The sequence below is a fragment of the Geospiza fortis genome, unplaced genomic scaffold (genome assembly GCF_000277835.1).
Source record: "Geospiza fortis unplaced genomic scaffold, GeoFor_1.0 scaffold10, whole genome shotgun sequence".
Lineage (NCBI taxonomy): Eukaryota > Metazoa > Chordata > Aves > Passeriformes > Thraupidae > Geospiza > Geospiza fortis.
In genome coordinates, this window is record NW_005054326.1 from 2,254,748 (window position 1) to 2,282,402 (window position 27,655).

At 41.1% G+C, this 27,655-nt stretch overlaps 1 long non-coding RNA gene across 5 annotated transcripts in view; it reads left to right on the top strand.

Annotated features, from left to right (window-relative positions):
* Positions 1-27,655, top strand: part of LOC115947870 — a 184,991-nt gene that overhangs the window by 99,006 nt on the left and 58,330 nt on the right. For all 5 annotated transcript variants that reach the window (XR_004081723.1, XR_004081725.1, XR_004081724.1 and 2 more), the window contains 2 exons: positions 11,609-11,834; positions 16,614-16,793. This is a non-coding gene — a long non-coding RNA (uncharacterized LOC115947870). The remainder of the gene's footprint in view (positions 1-11,608; positions 11,835-16,613; positions 16,794-27,655) is intronic.

The following is a 27,655-nucleotide window of genomic DNA, read 5'->3' on the forward strand; positions in this document are numbered from 1 at the left end:
AGTCCGGGGTCCTCGTCTTTGTTGCATGTGTGAGATGAGTAGGACTGTGAGGCTGGATTGTATTTTGTGTGGCTCTATGGGTACAGCACTGTCTTCTCATAGTACATGCCAAGTATTCATAAACCTTCGGTAGCAGCTAAGGAGGAATAAAAGGAGTGGAAGGAATGCCTTTTCTCATCCAGTTTTCTTTGGGAAAAAAGAACCCTGATTTTTTTTTTTTTTGAGCAGGGGGATGTAATTCACATCCACTAAGTGCTTCATCAGCTCCCCTGCGAGCAGAATGGGTTCTGTGCTGCACTCGGCCTCCATCCGTGTGCCACATGTTCCATAAAGCTTGGCAGGGCCTTGGTGCTCAGAGTCTGCCATGCACATGGGTGCTCAGGGCAGGGGCAGGCCCGTGATGGTGACACCTTCCCTCAGGAAAATGGAAATGTGCTCTAATTAGGCATTTTTCCTGCTAACTGCATCAGTCCCTCGCAGCTTGAAGCAGGTGCCGGTAATCAGCCCTCCCTCCTCCCCCTGCAGTGGTGGTGCTTGTGCAGGTCTGACATGCACAACAAAGCCACGCTGCCACAGTTCTAATGCTGGTTTATGGCGCCTGTACCTGTCTGAGAAGGGGGGGGGAAATAATTTAAAAATATGATTGCATATGTTTTTGTTTCTCAAACAAGACACAGTGTGGAGCGTGTTCCTTCGTAGCTGCATGCGTGTTTGTGCAGTGTGTGCTCGCCCAGCGCGTTTGATTGTCGCAGAGATAAGTGTTCATTTATTCAGGGTGTGTGCAGCTAGACTCACGTTTGCAGCCAGAAGACAAAAAGTTGGAATCCCTGTAGCCAGCACAATAGGCATTCCCTAGCAGTGATCCCAGTAGATAGCAAATGGACGGGTAGGTGTTTGGAAGTGCACACGCACTTCTGCAAGTCCTGAGTTTATCTGCTGTGAACTGTACTGGGCTGTGCAGATCTGTGCTCCGTACCTGAGCCACAATACATTGAATTCTGTTGAGCTGAGTTTGATGGGCTTTGGAGCAATCCCCCTCTGCCAGATATTCACTAACATAGCCTGTGTGCACATTTGTGGAATCACTAATTATGCTGGCCTGTAACTTCTCACTAGAGAGCGAACCAGTCTGTGATTCTCTTAGCAGTGGTGCAGAAATGTGTCCACAGGTATTTCTCTGCACTCATAGAGGATATTTTAAATCTCCAGTTCTAGAAGGATTTTATTTAAATTTGACTTATGATCTCCAAAATAGAATGTAATTCTGTTCAAGACACCTTCATTTGTAGAGGGATATGTAGGAATAAAATGCTCCAGATCAGGCCTTTTGCAGCCTGTCTTTTCAAAAAAAATATTCCATCAAATATGAGATCTCATAATTTTGAGTTGCCCTTTATAAAAACTGTCTTTTTTCACAGATTAGTGAGTGTTACCATTTATTTAGTAGTTGTATACTCCTCGTTCTTGCATACGTTTGAAATTTGCTGTTCTGTACCTCTGGAAACAAAGGATCTGATCCAAAGGCCTCTGAAGGCGACAGGGGTTTTTTCACTGACTTCAAATGGGATCTGAATTAAGACTATATGCATAATAGTTTCAAATAAAGATCTGACTGCTACAGTGGTTTTCAGGGTCTTCCACATAACTTTTCAAAACTCTCATAAAAATTGTCTAGACGTGATGCTCCAAAATACAAAATACACATCTAAGCATGAATCCCGTTTTGTTGTTTTGCTTTAAAAAAAAAAGGGGGGGGGGGGGGGGGTGGTGCTCCAAAGAGCTTTATCTCACTGGTGCTCCAAATGCGTGTTCTATGAATAAAAAACAGGGAATGCTGGGTCAATATTTGGTATGTAGCTGATGCATTACCTTATGCATTCTTTATTTAAATTAGGGCAGCCTTTTTGGAAGGAGTCTATAGATCTGAGATGGCAATGTACTGCCTATTTATTTTTACACACGTAAATTTAAATTAACCTCAACCGTCGTATCCTGTTATCTGCCAAGGAAAACATTTAGCTCCTGTCCAATCTGTGTGGAGTTTCAAAGTGATTTGCTCTTTTCAAACTTGTTAAAGCGCAAATAGAAAAGTAAATTGCTTTGCATACCGATCGAACATTTTGCAAAGGGGAGGGAAGAGGAGCTAAGGAAAAATGAATTTACTATTATAATAACCAATATACCTTTATCAAATATTAATTAAGTCATCATTTTCTACAGCCCTTGATTGATTGCATTTGAATTGCTGACTGATATTTTGCCATACTTTAAATCTGAAGGACACTTAGCGTGTTGCCCATTTATTCAGATACCTTCACACCGATATGTTTGCTGTGGCATTCATTCAGCTCCTGAAGTTCCTTTGTCAATGTAAGCAGACATTTCCAGAGGAGAGGCCAGCTACAATTTCAATAATAAAAGAGTTCACGTGGTTTTATAACTACTGAGGCAAATATTTCTGGAGTGCTAAATCAGAAAAAATAGTACTATTTAGGCTGGTGTTTTCTTTATTTTTCTCTGATTTTTTTTTCCTCATTTTACATAATTTCTAAAGTAGAAAAATATCCTGCAAACAGAAGCTTAGAAGACAAGGAGCAGCACCATCAAGTCTATTTATTTTAATGCTGTGGGGACAGGCTGCTGAACTGAGTAGCTTAGAGAAATATGTGAGAGCAGAGCATTTTTGTTTTTCACAGCCCTGCTAGGCCAAGGTGTTTTACACTGAAGTTAATTCCTCAGAGAGAGGAGTCAGTTTAAGGGGCCTGTAAAAGTGATCACCTAATGCTGATTTTTTCACACAAGTTAGGTTAATATTTCTGGAGCACTGCTCACAGTGGCTGGTGTCATGGAATCGCAGTGACATAGGTGATCGAGGAGGGGCTGTTCTGTGGGAGAGTTCATTTGCATTTTCATCTGCAGGGTGTAATAACCATAAAGCAGCTACAAATATTGACAGTGTCTCAGATGGACAGTTGTTTCAGTTCAGGCAGTTCTGTGTTGGTGAACACGAAGCTTTGACATGGACTTCTAAATGCATTGGCAATCTTTCCAGAGCTGCTCTTGCTTTTTATTGGAAGGCAGTCTGCAAAAGGCTAGGAAGGCTGTTTTGTTGCATCCAAGAGATTCTGATCACTGTATTTGTTTTGCTACCCAAACACAAAGAGCTCTGGTATATTTACTTCTACATTTGTATATACAGCAAGTATAATTTTCAAAATATTTTCCTCTTTGATAAATCATTCTTTATTTTCTGCTTTTTTATGTCCATATTTATTTTTCTCTCTGGTTGCAGACTTTTTTTTTTTTTTAAGAAAGGAGAGTTCTCATGATCGTTTTGTTACCTTTGGCAGATAAGATGTATTATCTGATTTGTCTATAGGAAGCAAAATAGTATATCCAGTCCTAAGTCACTGGAAAGTCTCCCACAGATATCAGAGGGTTTTGGATTGTACTCTCAGACCCAACTAACACTAATTTAAAAACCTGATGCAGGAAGCCTGAACTCAAATGACGCTTAAAGTGCATTTAAAGAATGCTACATTCTGCACAGCCTTCAGACTTGGGCAGTGAGCTTTTGTACCTCCTTGCTTTACCCAGTTTAACCCAAGGAGTGTCAGAATCTTGCTTTCTCTCTCTTTAAGGGACACGGCATCACTATTCTTCCTAATCCAGCACGCATTTATGAGTTGCAGGGTGCATGGAAGGAATTGATCACATCCCAGAATGGATGGAAACTGTTACAGGCCCAAAGGACATATACAGTTTTGCTTCGGGGGTTCATCGTGAGGTTTAGTTTTGGTTTTAAAACAGTGTGACGTATAGGGGTTTTTTGATTACTTAGTTATTATGTGAATAAATAATTAACATTTTAAAATTTATTTTTATTAGTAACCATTTTATAGAAACAGTTTTTCAACTCGACCTGTTATGAAGATAGCTAGTTACCAGTTTTTAATTGAAGGTTATACGTTTCTCATTCTATAATTATTATAGAAGGAGGAATTAACATGATCACATGGAAATTTTATTTCTTAAATGGAGATTTACATTGATGGATTGAAGGTTTAAGGTGCAGATTTACATTTAAATTACATATTACATGACATTTACATTTTAAATTATACTAAAACAATTATTTCTACTGTCTTATTGGTACCTTTGAATGTCTCTATAAAATTATTTCATTTAAAGTATAACCTACGTTACTATGTATATGTCTCATGTGTGAAATCTGAGTATTTTTTGCATGAGCGTGCTCCTGTTTGGTGTAAATAAAAGTGAAGTTGCATGTACAGTATTCAAATGTACACATTTAAGATGCTATTTAGCGCTTTACTTAGACTAGTGATTACTTCTCTATAACACAAAAGATTTTTGGGGGTGGTATTTAACAGCATAAAAATGATATCTATCTGGTGCTTGCATTTTGTTTTCACCAAAATGCTTTCAGGAATCAAAGCTCAGCAGCGTTGCTTAAGAGAGGATAAAAGGATTTCTATCTAATTAATTAATTAAAATTTATTAAGGAATAGCACATGGCTGCAGGTGCAGCCAGCTGGGCACGAGGTGGCCTGGAGTCTCGAGGAATGGGCTGATTTGGGACAGGAAAGCCAAATGGAAGGTGGTTGTGACTGTTGTAAGGAGAAGGCCAGAGTGGAAGTCAGTGAACACAGAAGAAGTGTAATTTTCTAAAGAGACCTTCATGTTTGTGGAGGGTGCCACACGTGTGTGTGTCCTTGCTGTGCAGGTCCCTTTGGTCCAGGACACTGCAGGCCATGTCTTGCTGTCGGTTTTATCAAGTTGGAAGGAACTTAAAGTATGAGCATAATTCTCTTCCCAAAATAGATTTCTTTACAGTGTCAGCTGGATATGGCTGGTTTGCACCCATATAAGGTTCTGGGCTGGACACAGAAGCACTAAAATTCCATTATTGTTGAAATAATTGCTGAAAGCTTTTTAACTTTCGATGCCTCCTGAGCTGAATACGCCGAAGAGTCCACACAGGCCTGGTGGCGGGTTGGATTTCACCGTGAAAAGGGGTGTGAGTGCACCTGTATCCAGTTCCTGAATTTTGTAACTTTTCTTGTTCAGTATGTTCCTCTTGAGATACAATCTAACCTAAAACATTAAATGGAAGAGCAATTGAAGATTCAGCGGGAGTTGCTAACAAGCTCTCCTGAAAATTAATCTGTGAAAAACTAGGCCTACACCTTAACTGTGTCTATTAGTTTTAAGGTTGCAAGTAGTGGAAGAACAAATAGAAAAATGTTACAATTCAATTAACACCAGGAGATCAAGCTGCAAAACCACTTTGCCAGTGCCCTTGCAGCCTCAGTTCCAGCTCTGTTTGAGCATTTCTGTAGAATGCTCAGGACAAAAAAGTTTCCACAAGTGAGCAGTAGCTGTTGGATGGGTCTGCTTCTAATGGCAATTAAAAAAAAAATGAAGCCACTCTTCACAGAGTGAATTTCAGCTTCGTGCTGATGGCTATTGCAAGGCCTGCATACAGTTTAAGGCCCACTCAAATCACTTCAGATGGCCAACAGCTTTTTTCTGTCTGTTGTGTACCATGAGCTACTACTGTAGAAGCCACTGGAAGAAATAATGGATACAAAGAACAATTAACACTTCTGGGACTGCAGATTATTTTGATCAGAGACTTTATTTAGTCATTCTTCTATCTTTTCTTATAATATCCTTTAATTTGTAAAATATTAATCTAGACATGCTGTTGTCCAGAAATTGGGCCTTGATGAATTGGGAATTGTGATGCCATTGTTTGGAAAAGTGAGTGAGAAGTTGGGAGATTCTTTTTCACTCGGCCTTGGGTATAAGAGTAAGAGCCTCTTCAAGTTTCCTCCTCTTTCCATGCCTCAGCACCTCCCCTTTTAAGTTGGAGATAAATCTGGTGTTGCCCATGAGATTTCTGATGTGAAAACCAGTTGATGTCTGAATAAACCACATAAAGCCAACACACAGCACAGAACACTGCTCTGGGAAGGGAGAGTTGCTCAGAATGCAGAGCCTGCAGAATTTGAGGGGTCCAGTGCTGCCCTTGCACAAGGGGCATCTTGCCTCTCAAAATTCACTAGTATTCCTTACCAAAATGGAAAGGTTATGTATTGCTTGCCATGAGGTTTCTTTCATCACCACTGTCTTGTAGACAATCACTCTGTTTTATGCATTGATAAATAATAGGAGAGACTAACACACTCAGCATCTGCATCAATATATCTGGAATCAAAGTTCAGGTCGGATCTGAATGGCTTGGGAGAAGGATGCTGTGAAATTGCGTGGTCTCTTATGCTTCCAGTTTAGGATTCTGCTGTGCAAGTAATTAAAATCTGGTATGTTGATAGCATTTTAAGGTTATATGGGGAGGTTAGGTAGATCATTGCGTAAAAAAATTAAAAAAACAACAATCCCTCGAACCTTTACAGAATACCAGACCATGACCATGAAAACTAGAACTTACAAATCATAACATTTTATATGCTCCCTGCAGAACAGAAAGCTGGGTGGTAACTTTTAAATATAAAGACATTAGCACATTTTACATGTTTTGTTTGCTGGATTTTTATTTCTTTTGCTCTCTGACAATTCTATTCTTTTTATCCTCCTACTTGCCTAAATGTAATTGAGTTTAGGACTCCTTTCTTTTTGCAGCAGCCTCTCCTCTGTTTGCACGAGGAGCTTGGCTTCTGGGAGGCAGGTTTGTCCACACTGACACTGTGGTGTTGCAGTGGCTGGAGCAGCAGATGTCTGGGTCACTCCGTGTCCAGTGTCCCTTCCCCAAGAGCCTGGCCACCCTGGAGTGTCCCAGACACACGGGGTGCTCAGTGAGGAGCAGCTGAGTGCACAGAGCCACGCTGGTTCCACCGTGTGGACAGCTCCAGCAGGCCAGGGTGTTTCAGAAACTCTGGAAAAGCTGTTTGGGTTTAGTTTTTCCCTGCATTTTTAATAAATGTACCTGTGAAAACCAAGTCCTGCAGGTGCTTGTGCATAGGGCTGACCTGTGCACCCACATGTAGTCCTGGAGTGGGACTCTCTGTGTCCTCTTTCCATGTCCTTTCTGCCTGTCCATCCCTTCTCCCCCCATCCCCAGCTGCTTGGTGCTCACTGGCAAACCAGTGCTTTGAACCAAAGGTAGGAATACAGGAGTCCTGCAGCCAGACTTCTCTGAAATGTTCCCTAGTATTCCTCTGCCCAGTTTGGCAGCTTTATATTCTGATTATTAATGGCTCTGAAAATCTTTGGGTGAGTGCTGCTGGGCCCCTGAGTTGAGGTGCTGGTGTTTATTTTGGTGTCTCCAGCTGGCTCAGGAGTGCTTTTGTTAGCTAATGGTTCTGGACTCTCATTTCCACTCCCAGGCCCAGTTGCATATGGATGTCCTGAGCACCAGGGGTGTACAAGCTGTCCGGGGCAGGCAGCTCCCGTCTCTTGTTTGCAGTATCAGTTGAGATCAAATGGGAGAAATGAATGTGATAAACAGAAAAAGAGAAGGTGTAGGTGTTCCAGTTTGGACTGTGGAGTTGGGCAGGGTTTGTAGCTATCTACATGCAGTAAGTGCTCCGGGCTTTTTTCATGCTCTTTGCACGAGACTTCCAAACTTCTGTGTTTGATTTTTTGGGTTTTTCCCACTCTCTCTTTTTTCACCCTTTAGGTCAATTGATATCCAGTCTTTCCAACATTCCTGGTAGGCAAAGCTGTGTTTGCAGGCATTGTTTTGCTCGTTCACCTCCTGTGTGGTGGGTGCCTGCCTTTGACTGATAGGGACATCAGAGGAAGGCAGAAGAAGCTCTCTGTTGTCCCCAGTGAAAGGTGTGCTCAAAGGGATGAGCAGGTTTCAGCAGCCTGAAGCAAAGGCCTGGGAGCTCTTGGTGCCACAGCCACTGACATGGTTTCATGGCTTTTTGAGAAACAGGTGTGTCAATTGCTGCAGGAGTTCATTGTCAGAGATAATGAGAGTTGCGAGTACGTGAGAGATCTTAGTTAGGAAGAAAATCAATGGTAAAACAATGTTTCAATCTATAGCCTTAGTAAGTAATTTACTTTTGAAATCTAGTTGTGCTCAGAGGTGAAACCATTTCCATTCAGGTTTTGTTGAATCACAGTATTGGAGTCGTAAGTCACTGTTGGGAAGGTTTTGTTTTGTTTCTGTAAGAAGCCCTTCCAATAAGTCCTCAAACTCCTCACAGCTGTTTTCTTTGTGTCTGATTTTAAAAAGTGGCATTTTTTACAAGATATATTTAAATTTTATTTTGCAGTCATTAAAAGGCTCCTCTTTAGCATGGAATATACACATTGCAGACTATTTAACTGGAAGCCAAATTTTTTTGGAGCATATATTTTATGAATAAATTACTAGTATCACCTATTCTTATTGTAGATACACTGCTGTAAATAATGTGATGGCTTGTATGACTTGTACCTCTGTAGGAGTTTTGCAATGGCTAACACCATGAGACATTAAACCTCTCCCTAAAACACTTGAAAAAAAAGAAATTACATAAAAATTTTTCTTTGAGAAACAGACACAGAGAAAAAAAAATAAAGACAGCTGGGCGAAACATGTTTCTGTTGATTTGAGAATTCATGTTTTATTTTGTCTAGCAATCAATATGCATTTTTTTATTTTTAGAAAATAAAAATACATCATCTAATTTCCGAATTGAAAAAACAGAAGACCTATGTTTCCATATTGCACACGGTTTCATTTTGCACTCCGATTTTCATTTTGCAGTCCGATTTTCATTTTGTGTTCGCGTGTCCTGTTTTCAATACAAACATCAGTGTTGAAATCCACTGCTTTTGTAAATTTTTCTTTTAAACGGACAAAGATGCTGATTTCAGTTCAGATATGTAAAGCAGCAGCCGTGACTCCGTGGCTGCTCCTGGTGGAGGAAGAGGCATAGTAGCTTCTGGAATGGCAGCGTCAGACCCTGAGTCATTGTCTCTGCAGAAGTCCCGTGCTGGGCAGGCTCATCCTCAACAGCACATGGTGCTCTCCCACTTGCTGTACCTCTGCTTAATTTGTCTCATCTGTGGCACAGCCTCCTCTAAAGAACTCGAGCTTCCGATGAAAATGTAGTTCCCAGGCAGAAAGGAACTGCAGTAAAAGTAGTTGTACTACTAGTTTGTCCTATGATTAATAGCAAGACTTGCTTAGAAGTTAGTCTTTGATTTCCTCTGTTTAATTGTAGCCCTAAGTGAAATGGGTTTTTGATTTATAGAAAATGCAAAATTAGGTACAGAAAGTTTTAAATTACAGTAACAGTAAAAAATTTCCCACAATAATCATCCCATATTGTTTCAATTCAAAAGAGCTAGGGCTTGATTTGTGTGGGAAAGAATCCATAGCAGCCAAGTTCCACATTTGAAACTGGGGAGAGGGGGGGGGGATCAATTACCCTCTTTTGTGAGTATAAAAATATGCCTGAACTTCACTATGTAATACTTTTATCATATATTCCCTCTTTGGAAGGGTGTGTGTTGATTAATTAATTTAGAATAGCTCTTTTCTTACATGGATACCCTGTGTAAAAGCAAGTAGAAAAACTGTGTTCAAACATACAAGAACATCAGTTAAAAAAGCAAAAGCTTTAGGAACAGCAGTGGCTTGTAATTATGATGGAAAACTGATCTATTCTGTTTTATAATATTTGCATTATGCAGAATGGTTCTGTGAACTGTGAAGGCTCTAACATAGCTCAATAACAGTAGCTTTAATAATAGTAGTTTAATTCCTAAGCTACTTTTTGGAAGTTCTGCATGGCTGATCTCACTTTTGCTGCACTATATTTGTATTGACTTTTTCTTTCATTAGACTGCAATGCCTATGTGTGTTTGCGGCACTAATCCTAGATGTTGAGATTCTGGGTAGTTAAAATATATTCAGTATCACTGAAGCTATTCCGAAGTAAATGACTTTGCTTTAATGAATGAGACCAAATTCTGCTCTATTTACAGGGGTAAATGCTGAAAACCACTGATCTGACCCATGCAAGTTTGCATGCGAGTTCCTGAGAATAGGAGTTTGGGCCCTTTATATTTGTTTTTTTGTTTACCACAACACAGTTAAAAATTATGCTGAAAATAATAATGCGGTTGTTATCCTGTTGGCCAGCTTGGTGGTTTTTAAAATCCTGCTTCACAATCTCCCCTCACATACAGTTTTATTAGGAGCACACTGAGTTTACAGTTTGAATGTAAAGTGCTGCTTCTATTCCATTTGATTTGGCATGACCAAGATGTAAAATCTAAACATAAGACAGAGTATTGATCCATTTATAAGCATTTCCAAATTGTACTGCACTTTTGGATAATTTATTGTTGTAGGATTTTAAAGTCAGGTGAGCTCTGCATTTGTGCTATGGCCTGACAGTTTAATCAAGATACAAATTTAGAAACAAATCAGCACTGTCTTTTATACAGTGCCTCTAAATCCATGGTAATTTGTACCAGACCTCGGTAACAGGAAAGGATCACCGTTTCATGCTACCAATACCAATGGGTGTTGCTCCCCAGCTGCATCTTATAAGAGAAGATGCAAGAGAAATTAAAGGATCCCCACATGCATTTTTCTGTAATGTACCTTTTGCAGAGTACGAGGCTGATGGAAAATTCCCTTGAATCCAGTGTGCAAGCCAGCTGTAAATAGTGCCATATGTTCTGCATGCTGTAACTCCTACCTTTTGAGAGCACTGGGCAGTTTTTAAGTCAGCTTTCTTTACTTTGTAGTTTTGGAACGTTTTAAAAAACGTAAGCGCTTGTACTCTGCAAACTCAGAACAGGGAGGGGAGAGCTCAGGTGCTGCTGGTGCCTACCCTGGCTGCCTCAGGACTCTCCCAGAGGCCTGTTTTGGGGAGCTCTGCTGTGCCAGGACGTCCCTTGCAGTGTGAGCTCGTCCCTGCACGCTCAGCTCCAGCGTATCCGAGCTATAGGCTGAGGCTGTGTGCACTGGCAGCACAGATGGAGTGTGCTCTCATTAGGACTGTTTGTTGCCTGTTGGAACACACAGCATATTTCTACCGTGGCATCAACAGTTTCTAAGAACTGAGGTCAAAATAAACAGGTTGCAGTTGGATTCAGGAACAGTCTGGGAAACAACTTAAAATTCCCTGCTTAGGCATAACCATATTCCTAGATAGGTGGGTAAAAAGGCATTCTCATAGCAAGGGCTCATCTGAATTGATGCAGTGTGGAGTTGCAGAGGCACAGCCAGTAAATTTTCTACAGCTATTGGCACAGATATTGGCAACATTGATCTTATTTTAAATAAATGAGCAAGCCCAGCACTCCTGCACTGTTTCTCCTGGTCTTTGTAGTTCCTGAGCAAAGTGAAAGCGATGTCCTGGTGCCCGTTTGGAAGGTGCCTGTTCCCACCAGGCCTCAGCCTCCTGTGCAGGCGCGGGTGTTGCCGAAGGCCCGGGCATGTGCGGGCTCTGCGCAGGAGCAGAGCTGAGCCGCTGGCAGACAACCTCTGGCAAGCCTCCTGGAAGCTGCTTGGAGTTGCTGCTGCCCCAAACTCCCCACCCCACCCTTTCCCTGGGGATTTGTGCTTCCTCAGCAGAACGCACACCTGAGCTGCCTCATTGCAAACCCGCAGGTCCTGCTCTGGCCCTTGGAAGGGCATCGCTGGCTGCGGAGCTGCTGCAGCGCACCCGAGATCTGAGCCCGTGGATTCAGCATGGAGCCCTCACCCCCAGCTGCCACTGGAGCCCGTGGATTTAGCATGGAGAGCCCTCATCCCCAGCAGCCAGCTGGAGCAGCCCACTGTGAAAAGGGAGTTGGGTGTGTGACGGCGAGATTCACCCATGCCTCTTCCACAGCTGGTAAGTATTCACAGGATCAGCCCATACACACACTCATGGTCCAGGTGACAGCCTGGCCCCACAGACATGAGTGACTTTTAGCCAACGATACAGTGAATGCAGGGTTTAATTTGTAGTGTTTAAAAAGCCTGGAAAATTTTATGAAACAGGACAAATACTTGTGATGATTTTGGCTTGAGTAGAGATGTAAATAGATTTGCTTCCTGACAGAATCAGCAACAGTCACTTGTAAGGGTTTACTCATATTAACCTGGTCACAGTTAATTTGCAGCCAAAGGAACTGTCCTGTTTGTTGAGCTGCAAACACACAAAGGCTCAGCAATCTGCTAGATGTTAGAAAACATTCTCATGGGTTTAGTTAGAAAATGTTCTCATGGGATTTGGGGTTTTTTGGACAGGGAGGGTTAATTCTAACTCTAGTTTCAGTGGTTAATTTTTTTTTTCAAGTAATTTTTTTCCTTTTCAGAAATGAAACATTCTTGAGCTGTATGGTATGCATAACAGTAAATGGCTAATACAGATATGTGTAGTGGAGTAGCGAAAAGAGGTGTCAAAAGAATTACGAAAATTTTGAAGACTGATATGGAAAGATGTGTATAATTCTCTAAAAGAAAGGGTAAAAAAGAAAGCCTTCCCATGTTCTTTGTTGCTACCAGTTTACTGCTGTTGCCATTATTACTTCCCATGGTATGAGGCGTTCAGTGGTCTGTATTACAACCACATAATAATATTATCATCCCTTACTTTTCTGCAGTGACAGGGAAGCAGCACTCCTAGAATACCTTGGTTTATAGGATGATCTTACTGTCTCCACGAGGTTTTCTTGGTTCTTGCTGCTGTTCTCCATATGCTTCTCCACACAGTTTGTGTGTAACAATGTGCCTTTCCATCCTTGACCCTGGCAGGTCTTGTGCAGCCTCATTCATCCTGACCCACCACCTCTTCCCTCTTCACAGACAGCTGCTGAGTCTCAAGCTCTTCACTGACTGTGAATGCAGTTGGAAACACTCTCCTCCCCCCCACTTTTAAGTTGGCTCTCAAAGCCCATCGCAGATGGTCTGTACCTCATACATAATAAAGATTTTTTTTTTCTTCTGAGGCGGGTTTGTGTGAATGTGAGAGGCAGACAGTCTGGCAAGCTTAGACCTGTGTTTTTATATTTTTTTTTCTAAGTGAGCCTTGAGGGATTTGTTTGCCATAATTTGAAACCCCTTAATAGCTTATGGAGCTCAGTAATATCTTGGTTCCAGGGGCTGGAACCTGATTTGTCCATTTGATATTTTCTAAGGGGAAGTTATACACATTGGCAAAATGGAGTTAGGGCCCAGCTGGACAACACAAAGAAATTAAGCAGAAAGCATTCCAGGAGCTAAAGCAGTTGCTTTAGGCAGGTGATCTTCTAACAAGAGTATGGTAGGTTTGTGCTGTGTGTGTGAGTTGCTTTGGGGTCACCTGTTCTAGCTGTGTATTTCTAACTGCTTGTAAGACTTGTTTCTGTGAGTTCTGTCCCATTTTCTGACTTAAGCAGTAAAGTCTGTGTACCAAAATGTCCTCAGAACCTCATGTAAGAGCCTAAGGAGCATTTCCAAATGTCATATAATTTGGGCTCTAGGTAGCTCAACACTGCTGCTTGTTAGTTCCTTTGTGTGTGGTTGTATTGGTGGTGTTATGCTCAGCATTCCAGTAGCCATAAAAACAGGTCCATGTGTGGAAATCTGCTTCATGGGCCAGGCTGCCAGTGGGTTCTGGGTTTCTGTTCTGCATGGAAGCTGCCATAGGGCTCTTCCTGATCTCTGCACTATGCTTTGGGAGCTGAAAATGTAGAACATATGCGAGAGGAAGGTAATGGAAGTACATTTATACCAGCAGTTTCAGCAGTGGTTTTGACCTCAGTGAGAAGAGATACGTCAAGGTGAGATATGTTTTAAAAGATAAGGGGAAAATGTCCTAAACTAAATTGGATTTTGTTCATGATGAGGAAAAAATTAACAAGTATTTCACTCCTCTTTGTGCATGTTAAATGCTGTGTGTGTGTGTGTGTGTGTTGTTACTCACTGTATAGAACAATAAAGTCCAAACCCAACCTGTGAGCTGTAGAGTATTGCTGAAATACTTTGGGGTTCAGTTGTCTGAAGCTTTTGGCTCTCAGAGGCAAAAAGTCCCGTGGGTGTCAGACAAGACACTTTTCCAGGGCCTGAAGGGTATCAAGAATAAGGGTCTCTGAGAAGTGAACAGAGCAAATAAAATCTTCTGAGAAGAGATGAGCTCCAGGGAACATTCCAGTTAGGCAGCAATGGTCAGCAGCACAGGGGGGTCATAGGCTCATCCTTCAGAGTGGAAGGACCTTGGGAGGCATCTGGTCCAGCCTCCTGCTCAAAGCTTGGCCAGCTGAGACCAGGTGGTTCAAGGTTTTGTTCAGTTAGGTCATGAAAGCCTCTGAGTATGGATTCTGCACAGCCTCTCTGTGCAGTCCCTTCCTGCTTGCCTGACTTCATGGCAGACAGGTTTTCCATTGTTTCTAGCCTAGACCTTTTGTATTTCAGATTCCGTCTGTTGTCCCTTGTTCTCCCACCACACCCCACTGTGAATAACCTGGTTCTGGCTTCTCTTAGCCTCCTGTTGGGTGTGGAGGGGCTGTCACCAAAGCCTATTCAGGTCCCTTAGCCCCTTCTCACAGGGCTGATGGGCATTGTGGGGGTCCCTGTCATTCTGCAGTATTGCTCAGCAGGCTGAGGGGTGGCACAGGAGCCTCTCAGGACTGGGGCTGACCCATGCTGTCCCATGGGATGCTGGCACCAGGACAGGCAGAGTGGCTCCCTGTGAGCTGCATTGCTCCTGTCCAGCCCCTTTAAGGGCTGTGGGTGTTATTGCTGACCATCTGCTGGAAGCAGTGCCAGGAGCTGATGCTGTTGGCTGGCCTTGGCCTTCACAGCAGATTCTGGGTTAATGGTGTGGCGTTACTAATTTCAGGTATTAATATAGAAAAATATTAGCTTGGGTTCAAAAATCATGTCATAATTTAAATGCTAGAAGATGTTACAGCACTGTAGAGTTTCTTGGCAGAGTGGTTTTTGAGCTGCTGAGATACAGGTTTTAAGCATAAAACATAACAGTTAAAGATATACTTAGTCTTAAAAATTGTTAGGTGTCATGTAATTGCATAACTGCAGAACCCAAGGCTTTAAGAACAATACTGAGTATCATGAAATTGTGATTTAATTTTAAAATAAAGCAGCATCGATGAGATCAAGAATCTGCTGCTTTTGTAAAGCAAACGTTCATCTAAGAGGGGTTTTTTTCAAATAGTGAACCACGTCTGTAAAGTTCTGAAATGATAGCTGCTATTATGTGCTCATCTGCTTGGCACAGTAATTAAAGTATACATTAATTCTGTGAGACACGTGTTTAGAAGTATGGATTGAAATTAATCATCCTGCCCCTATAGAAATTGCTTGATGAGTCCAACAGCATATGTGTTGCTATAGAAAGCTGTGAGTTAGTGTACTGTACATGGGTACAGTTACATTCAGTATTTCATATGTTTTATTAAATATAAATACAAAAATACATTTAATTTTATTAAAGCTACTGAGCGGGGTTATTTACATATTTCTCCAGTGTGGGACAAGGATTTTTACAGGTGAAACTTGCACAGTAATAACCCCTAATGATAGAATTGCCAAACAGCTCAAATAGTGCTCAAGGAGTCTTTGAGGTGTCTGCAAGCATTGTGTAAGCAGGGCAGGAGGAATTCCTGCCTCCGTGAGGTGTGTCTCACCCAGGGCCAGCCTGGCACATCCACAACAGGTCCCTCTTGGAGCACAGTGTGCCGAGCTAAGCTGTGTGGGGGAGGCCCTTGGCTGCTGAGAGAGAGTGATAATTCTGCATCCACTGATGAGTTTTATCTTAGATTTAAGCTTGCAATGTTAATTCCATCTCTGGCTCCCTGGGCATAGGACACAGTTGTCCTGAGGAAGTCTCCAGTGTGAGTTTACAGCCTGTGCAATTGCCAAGTGAGGTGGCACCTCAGCCTGTACCATGGTTACTCTGCCTGCCAGAGAAACTTGATGATAAATATTCCACAAGATGCTTGAGAGGCCGTGATGTCACCCCTACAACGGCCGATTCACCGGGTCAGGTTTGCTCTGTTACTTTGTGAGGTGGAAGTGGAGGAGCAGGCGCGGCTCCTTCCCGCAGCGCTGAAATGCACACGGTGTGCAGCTCAAAGCACTGCTCACTGCTTCAGTGCAGGGAGCTGCTCTGCTTCCCTAGCCTGTGCAGGGAGCAGCTGGAGAGCTGCTGCTTTTCCTGGTGGCACAGTGCAGTGTCCCAACAAAGGGCACTGTTCCATGCAGTGCCATTGTGGAGCTCATGGATTGAGAGGGAGAAGCAGCGAGCAGCGGGTTGAGGACACAGAAAGAGCAGAATCCTTGTCTGGGGAATTGTTTGAGAATCGCCGCCCTTGCAAACTTAAAATGTGTGCACAAAATACATCCTGGTCTTCCTGCTTACAACTCTGCATACGACCCAGTTAAAAAAAATGGGGGTTTTTTGCAAAACTCTGACTTCTGTACTCTCACTGGTCTACGTACCTCTTTGTGTGTTCAAGATCTAAATGCAGTGTGCAGGCAGCCTTTCTCTCACAGCTAATATTGATATCCTGCCCCATAATTACAAAAGCAGAGAAAAGAAAGCCCCTACAGACATTTACTACTTCAGTTGATACATATTTGCCTGTTTCTGGGTGGTGAAATTTGTTATTTTTATTATTTTTTGCAGCACGTCAGCCTGGATATAGTCACCCTGTCAGGAGTGTAAAATTTACAGCAGAAATTATTTTAATGCTGGAAAAGCTCTTACTCATCTGAACCATCATTCAAAATGCACAGTGAAAGTCGCCAAGCAGAAGTTTTCCATCCCACTGTCTGCAGCACTCCTGCAGGTCTTCTGATGCTTAAGGTAAGATTAAATATAAAGAACAACTTAGTTGCAAAGTAGAAGCTGGTGCAAAGCATGAAGGTATAATTCTAGGGCAGAGAGGATCCTCTTTGTGCATTGACCCCTGTCTATAGAAGCAATAACATTGATAGAAAATTTCAGTGCAATATTTGTTTAAATAATCAAAGCAGTAAGGACAATAAGCCCAAGTTTACTACCAGAATTAAATATATATAAATGTATATATGTATATATAAAGAAATTGCATAGTATTAAGAAGTAAAGGATGTATTATGTTTTCTTTATTCTTTTGAAAATACGTTTCAAAGTACAGAAGTGTTTAAGTGTGAAAAATAATTGTTAGCATAAGCAGGGAAAGCAGGAACCACTGAGTAGGACAGTGTATTTTGTTTTGCTTAGCTCCTGAGAAATAGCTGCAATATAGAAATAGCTGCATAACCTGTGTACAGGTTATGCCATTGTTTGTCCTTAGTACTTTTGGTTTGTGTTCTGTAGTGGTGTCCATTACATTCAGTGAATTAAACTCTTCCAGTGTATTTCCTTATTTCTCTGTCAGTGTAGTACAGGCAGCTGGGTTGTCATCAGGATCCCTTCTCCTATGTAGCCATAGGATTTTATATAAAGAGCATTTTCCAGAGGCTATCACTATGTTCTCTTACACGTGACTTTTTTCCTATGGTTTGTTTTAGGTTATATATATATAACTAAAACACATTCCAGAAACTTTGTTTTCTAAATGTGTGTTGGGCACAGTTGTTAATGTTGCAGGTGTTCACATTCAGGGCAATATAAAATGCTGCTTATGACAAATGAAAAAAAAATGGAATGCTCACTTTATAGCCCTAGGAGTTTGGCTTGGGCCTACAAACAGACATTATTTTTCGTTTGTTTATAGACAGACAAGTTTATAATTAAGACAGTAATGGGCATAAGCATTCTTGCAGCCTTTGTAGCTCATCTTTCTTGTAAGCATCAAAGAGAATATTTGTGGTAGAACGCACAGTAATAAGTGTGGGGGAATCAACAGCATGCAGATCCATTTATTTATTGGATCTGGTTATCCCCTATCCTCCCATCATCTGTGCCTCTGCAATAAAGGCAAAGCATGCCTATTTTCTCTCATTGCTGTCACTCCAAATGCTGTAGATAAGAACGATAGCTGGACACAAGTACCACACTGTGCACCCCAGAGCACCAGAGGTATTAATGACCACAGGCAAAGACTTGTGTAACCATTACATCAGTGTCCTATTTCTGGAAATGACTACTGTAAATTACCATTTGGCTGAGGAATCCATCGTGCTGATCTGGAGCCTGCATGACCCAACTGTGGATTACATCAAGCACATGAAAAAGCTGCCCAGGAATCCTGGCACAGAATGAGATTATTTTGTTTTGCATAGGAAACCTGTGTGTTCATGCATACATGTATATAATAAATATGTAAAGTGGTTTGGGTTGCCTGTGTCTGAGGGCAGAGCCCTCTATGGGGCAGATCTTTTAACTTCAGGGGTTGTACATCTTTTATGTCACCTCTGAGGCAGTTGAGATGAGCTGGAATGTCAGTCTTGGGGGGTCACTGGTGTGTGAGAGTTGCCACAGCACAGTTTCTCTAAGAGCCCTTAGAGAATCTATGATTTGATTCCTCTCACAGCTTGGTCCAAACCAGCTTGTGTTTATTGGCTGTGAAGCCCATTTATGTCTGCATCACCGGGGGACAGCAGTTTGGGGCTGTGTATCTGATGAAACGGTACTTGGGGGTCAGGAGATTTGAGGCCTTTAATAATTATCTAGAAGGATGACTTCTATTGAGGAAATGTTACCAGTTTGATGATTTTTGTTGTAGTTTATATCTTTAGTTAGTGCCAGCAGTGTTAAAAAGCTGAGATTTGTGTGTCCATATATTTTACACTGAATTTAAAACACCAATATCTCATCATAAGAATCTTCTTTTTAAAAATGGAGAGAAATTAAAAATATCAGTCTGGTTAAGAGGTGGTTGTTCTTATTAAGAAAACAGTGGGTTATTACTGCTACCTCTGATGTATCTAAGTCTAGTAATACATGTATCTCTTTAGGACTAGACCTCAGAATAAATTGCAACATCAGAAACTAAATTAAAATCTTCTAAAACTTGATCCTCATGTATTTTTAAGGAAGTGGTCTATTCCAAGAACTCTAATGTATGAAGTCTTGTTAAGATTAAAGTCTCTGGAGGCTGCAGTTCATTTTTTGAGGAAGAAACCCAGTTAACAATAAAATCAGGTAATGCCAAATTATATTGTCACAAATAATTAAAATAAATTTGTACTCAGAGTATCATCAGTGTATACAATAAATAATAGCTGAGAGGAAAGGCTGACCCCATGCTTGTTAAATTGCTTGAAAGTTAATTTGGATGTGTTCAGGTGAATAAAGAGGTTTGGTTGTATGGGATTTTTTTTTCCCTCAGCTGCAGTTTTCTTTGTAATTCCACAAGAAATGGAATAATTTGGGCTTGTCAGACCCACCTGTGAAAAGCAGATGCCCTTGTACACAACTGATCTTCACTCAGCTGGTGAACAGTGAATACAGAGAATGGACAGTGCAGTTGCTCCAATATTAAATTGCTCTTGTGAGCCTTTCAAGCTGGATTTCTTTCCAGCCCACAGGAAATGACTGATAATCCTTTTTTCTTTTTTTTTTCCTAGAGAAGGAATGCACTGCAGTAGAAATACAGTGTGCAACATAAAGATTAATACATGTCCTTAAGTTAGATAATTGCAAAGGTATTGACTTTCTCCAACTAAAATGAGGGTAGTGAAACAAGGGAAGTTAATTGTGGGAGAGCCTAGTTGCCTCTTACTGTCATTGTTATCTGTTCCTTAAAATAGATAAGAAAGTTCCTTAAAACTTAAAATATGCGGGGTGAACTTTCAGTGCTGAGTGTATTATTCAGATTTGCTGCCATAGGCAAGTTCAGTCATAACAGTTCACTTCTGAGCAGAGGGCAGCCTTTCCTTTGGCACCTTTTAAATTTTGAGAACTTTGTGCTTTGACTATAACCTTTTTCTTCTCTAAAGAAAATCTTCATTTGTGCAGTCAGCTGGCTGATTCAATCTGCAGCTGAAAAATGATCACGAGATGAGTGTGTGTTCAGTCCTGTTTCTGATGGGTTTTAAAAAGCGCCGACAGCTTTAGTTAAACACAGCAGTGGTTTTCAGTATGGGGCTCTTTGTCTCTGTACAGGATTCCTGTGCAGGAGGTCCTGTGAGAAAAAGCTCTATCAGCCATTGGAAAGAAAGGAAATTTTATTTTAAGATTTTAAGGAACAAAAAGATCTCGCAAGAAATAGCATAAGAGGATGCTTAAATTCTCTGGGTAACCAGGAGAAAGGTAGAACAGGAATAATGTTAATTTAGAGTATTTTGGGCAAGTCATGATCTTTCTCAAAGATTTTGGTATAAGTCATGTTCTTAATTTTTCTTAAATATCATATTTTTTTTAATTACCAAACAGGTTACCAAGTACTTTCATAGTCTTATAATATTATTTTTCAATTATTTTCTGATTTCAACTATTTCCAATAACTCGCTTTTCCAATTTCAACTATTTCCAATAACTTGCTTGCTTTAACTTCAGTTAAAGCAAATTTTTAAATAACTGGCATGTGTGAATTCTTATCCCTGGAAGCTCCATACCCAACAAAAGCAAAACGTGAGATAGATATCCATCAAATAAGTTGATATTCCTGTATTTAAAGCACACAGAAGCATCATTTCTCTGTAGGTGATGAAATGAGATGGGTGGGTTTCCCCACCTACTTTGCAGACCTGCTCTGGATGTTTGGAAGGGGGCTTTCTAGAAATGCCTGTATCCTCATCAGGTGTGGTGAGTGCGCACTCCTGGGCATCCCATGGCCAGCAGGTTGAAGTCCCAGGAGATAACCCACACACCCACATTGCTTGGAACTGGACCCAGTGCCTGTTAAACTGGCTGGGAAAAGGTGCTGCTTTTAACAGGACAGTTTCAGAACACCTCTGGTCTCTAATTTTTCCTTTACATTGAACCATGGGATCACAGAACCATGAAATGAGTTGGGTTGGAAGGGACCTTAAAGCCCATCCAGTTCTACTCCCTGCCATGGGCAGAGACACCTTCCACTATCCCAGGTTGCTCCAAGCCTTGTCCAGCCTTGCCTTGGGCACTTCCAGGGATGGGGCAGCCACAGCTGCTCTGGGCACCCTGTGCCAGGCCCTCACCACCCTCACAGGGAACAATTTCTTCCCAATATCCCATCTTACCCTGCCCTGTGTCACTGTGAAGCCATTCTCCCTTTTCCTGTCACTTCTCTGTCTTCAGGTGGCCTGAGATGGGGGACATTGGCTTTTAAGAAATTCAGTTCAGATGCTGGGTAAAACCTCACCAGTTCTGAGGTCATTGTCTCCTTTGTCTCACATTTTCAAAGACTTCAGGCACCTCCAGCCCAGTGTGTCTGTCGGGGGATTGTAGCAATTCTTGAAACAGGTAGCAGAATAGGAAAAGGTAGAATGCTACAGCAAGATATTGGAGCCCTTTTGCAGGTATATCTGGTATTCTGTGATTAAACCTAGGCGTGTGATACTCCACATATAATTCTTATATTTTGTTGAAGGTTTTTTAATTTTTTTGTTGTTGTTGTTGTTTTTTATGGGAGGGAACTGCTTCTGCTCTGTGAAAACACCAGAGTGCATACTGTTGTTGAAAAGTAAGTTTTAAGGACATGTTGTTTTCAGTGTGAATGTGGAGCTGCTGGTCACAGGCACAGACTGCCTGAAATTCACAAGTTCATGCAGCACTGCTACAAATACTGCTTCTAGGATAGTAGTTTAAAGAAAGTGCACTGTATCTTTCTCCCATTTCCAGATATGGTTTAGCAGCCTGACATCATCAGTCAATACGATGTGACCACTCAGCTGTGTTTGGAAGAGCTTCACAAATCACAGGCAAGTTTAGGGCTCCTGAGCTGGTTGAGGTAATCAGGACATGCATCTATAAAACTGATTTCATACAGCCTGCATTCAAGCAATTACCTGGCCTCTCTGCTCTTTTTATTTATTTTTAATTTCAGTATTATTAGACAAGGAAATAGTGTGTCCACAAAATTCTGATTTAGTAAACTGGGTACAATAAACAGTCATTTAAAAAAGACATGAAAGACTAAAGAATTTTAAGTGTGTGTAGATTTAATTGTAATGACTGTGCCATGTATTATTTTCAGACTCTGGAATGAGGCACAGGGAGTGACAGAACTTGCTCTGAGCATTCCCTGGATTAAAAATTCTTGCTGTTTGTATTTTGTCATGAAATGGTTGGCATCCCAACAGTCGTGACAAGTGTGTATGTTGGCAAGGAATTAAAAATGGTGGTGCCTCTGAAGTTTAGCAGGAGGTTTCCTGCTTGCGGATGGCAGGCAGTTGTAGCTGTTACAAATGCCATTCCCTTGTCTGCATTGCAGCTCATTTCTGAAACAAAGCAAGCTTGGGAACATGTTCCACTTTGTAATAGGAACTGCTACATTTGGTTTTCTTTGAGTCTTCTCTGACACTGGAGTCTTCATGTGCCCGCTTCTGGTTTTTTTTTTTTCTTGTTGTTTTGTTAATAAATCAAATCTGACTACAATATCTCTCTGCCTCTAAACCACAGTAAGGGCTGCTTGAAAAAGCGTGAGCCTCCCAAATTTTTTACCCTCAAGAGGAAATAACTGATTTTTTTGTTTGTCTTTGATCCAGTCTCATCAATGCAATTTTCCTTCTTTAAACACTTGAGCCTGCAGTTCATTATAGTGCAAGACCGGAACCCTTCTATTACCTTATTTTTAGCAACAATTAAATCTAGCCTTAAAATTGAATTTGCAAAAAGAAAGGCTTGTGCCAGTCCCAAATCTTAGAACTCAGCTCTTAAAAAATGAATCTCAGCACTTTGCTCTCCTGGGTGTGTCATTTGGTGGTGTGGCTTGGTGGTGTTTGTAGCCAGATGAAGCGTACGGTGACCCCGCAGATCAATTTAAATTCTGACATCCTCATTTTCAGAATTTCCACTTGCTCTGATAAAGCACTTTAAAGGAGTTTTTACTGCTTTGATTGTGCTGGTGCCCATGACCTGTGCCTCTGTTCGTGTGGCGGCCCTCTTGGACCCACCTGGATGTGCCACCTGTCCTGGGAATCCTTTCTGGTCTCCTCCAGCCCCAAGCTGAGGATGCAGAGTCAGAGAGCACCAGGATGCCCCAGGCAGGTGCATCTCTGCTGGAGACTCACTGGAGCTTCTCAGCCTGGGACAGTGAGGAGCTCCTACCTTCCAAGCCCCCTCCCAGCATCAAGGACACGGGGTGCTCTGCTCCTGTGAGGTTGAGCATCTTCCCAGAGCACAGCCTCTGACTATCAGAGCTTATGCACGTGATTAAAATGTAACTTCCCTTCTGTTTATGGAGCTTAGAAGCTCTTACAGGCATGAACTAATGGAGAGAGAGGTTGTGTCTGCTGTGGAGTCAAGGAGCTGTGCTGCAGAAGAGAGAAGTTGTTCTGCCAGGTGATTTGTTAGGGTCAAGCACTGCCTCCAGAATTTTTCAAGCAAGAATGTTTATCTGCTGTTGGGACTGACTGACACCATCACTTCTTCATAGGACACTTGCCATTAGAGAATGTTGTGGTTTTCCTAAAGATGGCTGTTAGAAGTCTAGGAAAAGAAATTTGCTACTTGGGCAGGACGGAGGTGAGGAGATTTGGAAGTGTCTGCCAAACTTGTGAGAGCAAACTCCTGTCACAGTGACTGTGGGAGCCCAACTGGAACTTAGAAAGAGGAGCATAGTCTGAAACACTGGATATTTTACTGTTGTCATACCAGACTGAGATATCCAGGTGTTATGGGTAGTAAAGCTCAATGAATAATGAAGTTTGCTGCAAAATGTGGAGCCCTCATGTTATTTACCTAGCATGGTGTGCATGGAAGTGTGGCTAGCATCAGGCAGGCTGAGAGATCCACAAAGAGAAAAAAATCTGATTAATGGCACCTAGAGAGGGCAGAGTAACCCCCTGCAAGGAACCAGACCCCTTAGAATGTGAAACTGCTGGACCAAGATTTCAGGCCCATGTGGAAGACCTGTGTCTGTGTATGAGCCTGACAAAGGGGATAAAAATGACAAGATGAAGGTAGAGCTTTCTTACACTTTCACCAGACAAAATAAAAGAGTGAAATAAAATTGCCAGGAATTGAATACACAAACCCCAAAACAGCTGGGAAAAATATTTGAGGAAAATGTACAGGAGATAGCAGAGGGATACTTTTCTCTAAATCCCAAAAGCAAGAAGCAGAGAAGAGCATAGATGCTTGCATTGTGTGATGGAAAATTCTGGCATGCACATGTACATTAGAGACATAAAAGATCTCCTAATTAGAGACAGGATCATTTGTGGGACATGTGATTCCAGTTTACAGGAGAATTGCTGAGAAAAAAAACCATCTAACCCTAAAGGAATGAATCAAAGAATAAGAGCAGCTGAAATATCGAGGAAAAAGAACAAAACAACAGCCACTTTTGCAGGACACAGCAGAGTCCAGGAGAGAGGGAAGAGGGGGATGAACCTGTGAGCAATGCACAAAAGTGAAGAAAGATTTGAGACTGGTGGGAAGGGAGCCACAAGGATTTATTTAGTTCAGCAGTGGGCAGTGGTGCTGTGTCTGGCTGAGCAGACTCTCCCCTCCTCAGCAGGGAGGCAGAAGGGAACCACAGGGCAGTGACCTGGACGAAGCAACAGGCTGTTCTGGAGCTCAGGATGTCTGAGGGAAAATGGAATCAAAGAGCCAGCCTTTTGGGGTCTCTGGGTTAGCAGTCTCTAGTTAGCCACCAGATGTTTGCATGGAAAGCACAACTGTCAAAAGGAAAGTTGGGGGGATCCATTTGCATTTCCGAGAGAGGAGAAGGAGGAAGATAAGGTTTGAAAGAGGCACCAGGAAGTCAATCTGTCTGAGCGTGACCTGAATGTTACCCCGGGTTTTTGTGTTTCTCTACGCCGTTCTCTAAAGAAAAGCCAATTATATTTCAGAAGAATAGGGGCCTCTCATGTTGTTATTCATCATGTGGCACATGAAACACCAACACTAACTCTGAAACTGTGAGTTAACCTTGTCCTTTCATCACGTATGGTCGTCTCATCACCAGGCTGGTGACTGCTCAAAGCTGCCTCAAAGTGGTTGAGCCCCACACAACTAAACTTTTATACATCAGTACAAAAGCAGCAAAGAAGATGAGAAGGAAAACTGATTGTCCCCAGGGACGCAGCATAGTGGTTTGGGTAGTCCTGCTTAGAAAGTCACTTGTGGCTTTTATAATGAGGAACTTAAGGTTTGAATTTTCAGACTTATTAGCTGTACATTTGTTTGTTTTTTATTAACTTAATATATTATGTGCCACATTTTCCTTGGAGTATTGAGTCAAGTGATGGATTCATCCAGTTTAGCTCTAAATGCATGGGCTCTCTTTTTCATAAAACTTGGAAAAGAGTTGGGTCTCATATTTCCTGAAGGATTTTTTTTATGCCTGTATATTTTGGTACAGCAGGTAATGTTTTCTGTCCTGTTTCTTTTCTGACAATATGTGCTTCTGGCTAACGTAGAATGTAGGTTTTGTTTGTTCTCTTTCTTGACCCGTGAGAATTAGAGTTGTCTTCTTATATGAGCAGGCAGAGTTAAACCACTTTAGTCTACAAAAGAATCACTGGAAGTTTCCAATCCCCTCGCTCTCTGCTTCAATGGAAAGAAAAACAGGTTTTAAAAAGTCTGAGAAAGATATGGCTATTAAGCTAATCCAGTATACTTCATCTAGCTGCTAAAAATCTTGACTCTTAAGAGTGATTAAATATAATTGCATCAGTAAAGGTGGTGTAAAAAAACCCCTGACTTTCATTAGAAGCTATCTTTAGGAAACCATGGTTCCTTGACTTAAAAAGTTACATGTAACATCTCTGTTTTATTTTGGCAGTACATTGAAGGTTTCTTAAACACAGAGTTATGTAGAAAAAATAAATAAACCCCAGCAGAACAAATACACAATTCTGAAGTATTCTTCTGTATTTCAATATATATCTGCAGTGCATGCTATTTATTAAAAAAGAAAAACTGAAAAATCAGTGGATAAATATTGAACCATCTTAAAAGATCTGATCAAATAGTAAAGATATTCCAAAGAAAAAAACAAATTAACAAACCACCACATATGTGTGGGATAAAATTGTCATAGGAGGGAATGGAAGGGCTCCTAGTAATTTTAATTAAATTAATTTTTTTTTTTTTACTACTCTTCAGTTTGGAAGGGAATCTGTTCACTATTTTAAGAGCTGAAAAACAATGTTGCTAAACTTTTTCTCTTATTTTCATAAATTTAAAATCTCAGCTGTGTCAGAGCCTTAACACTGCACAATCTATATAGAGAATTTTAAATTTCTCCAAGTTATGTGATCTGAAAAAGCTCTTCCTAGACAGTCAGATGTTAAAAAATTCAGCAGTTTTGGTATAATGCAGAACACCACATGCTGCTCTGTATCCTTGGGCTGAACTGGATATTTGCACTTTTGTGTTTGTTTTGTAAATTATGAAAAATTGTGTAAACTGAAAGAGGACTGTAAAAGCTCCTATGCTGAAAAACTGAAAAATATAAAATAATCCAATTCTTACATAGCTTTGTCATTGCCAGTGTTAAATTTTACTGCAGGTATTTATTGCAAGAACCTGAGTTACTGCAAAGACAAAAGTGCAACAGTGAGCCTTGTTTGCTTAGAGAAATCATATACTCCCAATGCGTTTGAGGGGAGTAATTGTCCATTTTTTGTGGGTGTTCAGGTGAAGTGATAATTCTGAAGCAGAGAATCCTATTGATAATGTTTCCACTGGGATACTCACTAAAAATGTATTTAGCTGTTTCCATAAACAGAGGCAAAATTTAAGTCCAGATTGTGACTGGCCCATGGTGAGATGCTGAACTAAATGCAGGTGTGTCTTCTCCACATCCTTTTTGCTTTTTAAGTTATTAGAGATATTAAAACCATAAAAAATATGTCAGTATTTTAATATTAGGGCATTTAATTAAATATTCCAAACATGGGCATATATAGGTAGACATGCACTATACAAAAAAAGATAGTGTGGATGATGAAAAATTAGCCCCTTGTGAATTCATTATTTCTATTCTGTTTAACTATTTGCCTCCTATTTTGAGAATCCCAATGTAGAAAAATATTTCTATAATTTGTGTTTGGCATTTTTGCCCTTTTGCAGTTTTGATTCACTAGTTAAAATCCTGTTTCCATGGAAATTAGCTGAATTTTTGATAAGCTTTGAATTTCTCCCACAAATTAAGGCAACTGGGGAACATCATTTGGGCTGATTCTGTCCTTAATGTCAGCTGTAATATTTTCCCTTTTATTCCATGTGAATGGGGGCTGTATTTTGATGATGATTTAAGTTAAGATTCCCTAATGTTTCTGCAACAAGTTCTCTTTTATCAAGTGAAATGAGGGTGTTTGATAACATCGAGTGAGTTTTTGTGTGACAGCCATCCACAACTTCCTCAGCAGGGGCAGCAGATCTGCCCCCCACCATCAATGCCAGCAATCTGTGTTGCTTTTCTCTGATTACTTTCAGAACAGCTGAAATAAAAATGAACACTATTTTTTAGGAAGTAAAAATAAATAAATAAATAAAGCCTATAATATAAGCTTGAGAGCAGAGGTTAGGCTAAATTTATTTTATGAGAATAATCAGGAGACATGAAACTCCAAGCACCAGCTTGTTTTCCTAGCTCTAACTCCTCACTGGAGGAGGTGGATGGGATAGGAATTGGCTGCTATGGG